The following is a 4,168-nucleotide window of genomic DNA, read 5'->3' as shown; positions in this document are numbered from 1 at the left end:
CGTTCATATCGCCGGAAAGGCAAAGGGGTCAACAGGTCAGGTTTTACTACAATTACTTGAAATGCGCCTGGATAACATCCTTTTTCGGTTGGGTATGGCTCCGACTATTCCGGGAGCTCGCCAATTAGTTAACCATAGACATATTTTAGTCAACGGTCGTATAGTAGATATACCAAGTTATCGCTGCAAACCCCGAGATACTATTGCGGCGAGGGATGAACAAAAATCTAGAGCTCTAATTCAAAATTCTCTCGACTCATCCCCTCCTCAGGAATTGCCAAACCATTTGACTCTTCAACCATTCCAATATAAAGGATTAGTCAATCAAATAATAGATAATAAATGGGTCGGCTTGAAAATAAATGAATTGCTAGTTGTAGAATATTATTCTCGTCAGACTTAAACCTAAAAAAAAAACAAAAGAAAATAAAAACGAATAAGAATAAGGGTTCGACCCATTTTGCTCCCTTTCGGCGAAGTAAATTAACTTAAGGTTAAGATAAATAAGGGTTTGATCCGGATTTTTCTTCCATTTAGGTGTCATAGACCGAGAGGGATATTTTCATTCCTTGTCTACTCTTTTCTTTAACAGTATTTTCCGTACCACAGCCATTAGAAATAGAGAATCTATTAGAGAATCCATATCAAAGAAAGATCTAACTGTTGGAATAGTTGTATCCATTGATATTTGATCTATTGTGGTTAGTAAGATCGGTAAATTAGGTGAAGGTAAGGAAAGAGAGGGATTCGAACCCTCGGTAAGCAAAAGCCTACATAGCAGTTCCAATGCTATGCTTTCAACCACTCAGCCATCTCTCCTACATAATGATTATGACCCCAAAACCGAAAATAGAGTGAATAATGAATCATTCATATTAGATTATTGGGTAGGTACAACCAATCAATTCTAACTAGAATCTAACTAGAAAGCGATCAAAATAGAAAATTTTTCATCATAATAAAAGCAGGATCTTTCCTTCTAGGCTGGGGGGATAAAGAGAAAATTGTTTTCTTACAAAAACTAAAAAAAAATTCTATTTCTATTCATGTTTGCAAAAACAATGTTTTCTTCTTTTTCTGATTATCTATTTATACTATACCGACGGGATTAAATCAAGAAATTAGAAATTATAATGAATTAACTGAGCGAGGGGTCTATATTTTATGGTTAATGGATATCTTTAGATCATGATTCTATCTATTTAGCCTATGATTCCATATCAGAAGAATTCTCAAATTGCTTTTTAGGCCAGTTTTAGAGTTATCAAAAAAACCCTTATCCTATCTATCTATTCTATTAAAAATAGAAATAGATAAAGAATTTTTTTATAGTTGATTGTATAGTGTATACACGTAAATATACAACACAAAAAAATAGGCGGTTATTCTATTTTCATCATACAATGATTCTTTTTCTTCTTTGTATCATAATTCAACCAACTGAGGTTATTCTAAGCTGTAACTTCAATCAAATAAGAATAGTTTCTTTCATTGGTAGACTATTCCAGTAAAGTAATATGGAATCGAATCCGGTTCCCATATTGATTTCTTAGTTCTTATCAATTCTTTTTTTGAATATTGAATTTTTTAAGATCGAATAGACTGACCATTTTTTTCTTTTTTTCATGAGAATGAATATGTTTTTATGTTATTTCGTACTGTAGAATTCTTTTCCTTGGAGGATCATTTTCCTGCGAGAAGTAATGAGAACAATGATAGAATGGATTGCTACCTATGTCTAGATCGCAGATAAATGGAAATTTTATTGATAAAACCTTTTCAGTTGTAGCCAATATCTTATTACGAATAATTCCGACAACTTCAGGAGAAAAAGAGGCATTTACCTATTACAGAGATGGTGCGATTTGATTTTTTTATTACTCTCAGTCTTACGAGAAAAGAAATACACACGATTCGTGATCGGTAAAAAAAGAAAATAAAAAAATCTACGCTTGTTGAAGGTAAAGTTTGGAAATAGAACAATTTCTTCTGTCGTGTATCCTCGATTAATGCAGCCTCAGATGCTATGTTTCAATTCTCGATTCTAGTATTGAGCGAAAGGTTATACCTATGGTTCGGTATTACAGGTCAATCGTAGTCCACTAATACCAATAGGCAGCAGAGGGGAAGAAGCACTACACCTAGGAATCAACAACACTAAAACTTTGTTATAAATTATCCCTTTCTTTAGCAGGCTTGGGACTAAAAGAATGGTTGGGACAACAAACATCCATCTCATTTGTATTTTGGATACCCGTATAACCATCGAAGGCTGTTGAAGTGACTTATTTCTGGAATTTGGGAAGCGTTGAGAACAAAGAAATTGTTGGAGTTATCATTTCTCTCTAGTACCAATACGTTTGATGTTAAGAAAAGATCTCTTGCAGGAAGGTTGGCTAGAGATTTCTTGTAAAAACACTAGCCCTACTCAGTTCATAATGAGAAGTTTTTCATCTTCTTTATTTTATCATTTTATCATTATGCACATAAGGGTGGAGCCGTATGAGATGAAAATCTCATGTACGGTTCTGTAACGGAGATTCTTTGAATTGAATGATGACCGTAACGGATGTCAGCCCAATCCGAAGGAAATTATGCGGAAGCTTTACAGAATTATTATGAAGCTATGCGACTAGAAATTGATCCCTATGACCGAAGTTATATACTCTATAACATAGGGCTTATCCACATAAGTAACGGAGAACACACAAAAGCTTTGGAATATTATTTTCGAGCGCTCGAACGAAACCCATTCTTACCACAAGCTTTTAATAATATGGCCGTGATCTGTCATTACGTGCGACTATCTCCACTATAGAAAGAAAAAAGTAAAGAAAGATCAAATTCACTAGTAAATACTATAAAAAAAGCTTTCTACATAAGCATCGTCTAAAACAACGATTTTTATTAGCTGTAGAAAAGAAAGAAACTTCATAGAAGTTGAAATATGAAGAAATAGATATGCCTAGCTATTTTAGTCTATGGGTAAAGTATCTAATTGATAGAGTAAGCACCGTAAAGATCAATTAGCGAGGTTTTGGCCGATACAATAAGAACTGCTTACTTATGTCATGATGTGAGACAAACGTTAGTAATCAACTTATGTAATAGAGATGATCCACTAAGGTATTGAGCAGCGGTGTAGGATCAGATCCCAAAGATAGTAAGTCTTTCCTTTCGAAAGTCTTTTTCAAAAATTCTATATAATCTAAATTTCTATATGATATGAAACTGAGATAGTTACCTTTCAGAAAATTCTAATGATAGGCGAAATGTCTATGTTTTATTCTTCTGAAGGTGGGAGAAAAGATAAAACTAAAATAAACCGGATTTTTAATCCAAACTTAAGATTTAAGTTTGAAACTCATTTTATTAACTTCTTTTAGTTAACCCGAAAAAATGGGATAGATCTACGATAAATGTTATTCAGTTAGATACGGTAGATTCAAATGGGATAATGGGATACAAAAAGAGTTAACTGGCGAGCCGTATGAGGTAGGAAACTCTCAAGTACGGTTCTAAGGGAAGGAATTACCCCACCTATTCCGACCGGGGAGAACAGGCCATTCGCCAGGGGGATTCTGAAATTGCGGAGGCTTGGTTCGACCAAACCGCTGAGTATTAGAAACAGGCTATAGCACTTACTCCTGGTAATTATATTGAAGCTCATAATTGGTTGAAGATCACTAGACATTTCGAATAGAAGATCAGACCTTTTCTTGATTTTAGTTATGATTTAGATTGTTTTAGATATTTTTTTATTTGTTATAATTCATTTTTGTTGGCCCCATCAGTCAAATAAAATAGATCGTTCCTTTGGGAAGAATCCATCAAAGAATTTCTTTATATCCCTTCTAAGCGTTCTATTTCGTATGGTATTTTGTAGGACTAAAGGATACATGGATAGCTTACAAAATATATTTTTTCTTGTCGTTCTTTTTTTCTATAAAAAAAAGACTATTAAAACTAATCAAAAAGTCTTCGAATCCCTGTGAATATATCAAAATTTCTTAGTAATAGCTAATGTCTGCTCGCGTGATTTGGAATAGAGTACTATTACTCTATTTAAATCTAAAAAACATGTACTCTATCTAAAAAACATGAAGCAGCTCCAGCTAAGAACTTCTAGTTGATATCTGAAATAGACTAGGTTGCAAAAAAAAGAGTT

General features: G+C 33.6%; 1 non-coding gene across 1 annotated transcript; it reads right to left on the bottom strand.

The window, feature by feature from the left end:
• Positions 1-732: 732 nt before the first annotated feature.
• Positions 733-819, bottom strand: TRNAS-GGA (transfer RNA serine (anticodon GGA)). The gene has a single exon. It is a non-coding gene; the product is annotated as a tRNA-Ser (tRNA).
• Between the last annotated feature and the right edge of the window lie 3,349 nt (positions 820-4,168).

This window comes from Bidens hawaiensis, unplaced genomic scaffold, assembly GCF_021521415.1.
Source record: "Bidens hawaiensis isolate Kalapana, Puna unplaced genomic scaffold, B.hawaiensis_p1.1 tig00024436_1, whole genome shotgun sequence".
Taxonomy (NCBI): Eukaryota; Viridiplantae; Streptophyta; class Magnoliopsida; order Asterales; family Asteraceae; genus Bidens; species Bidens hawaiensis.
Note: the sequence above shows the minus strand (reverse complement) of the source record. Positions and strands in the feature narration are given on the sequence as shown.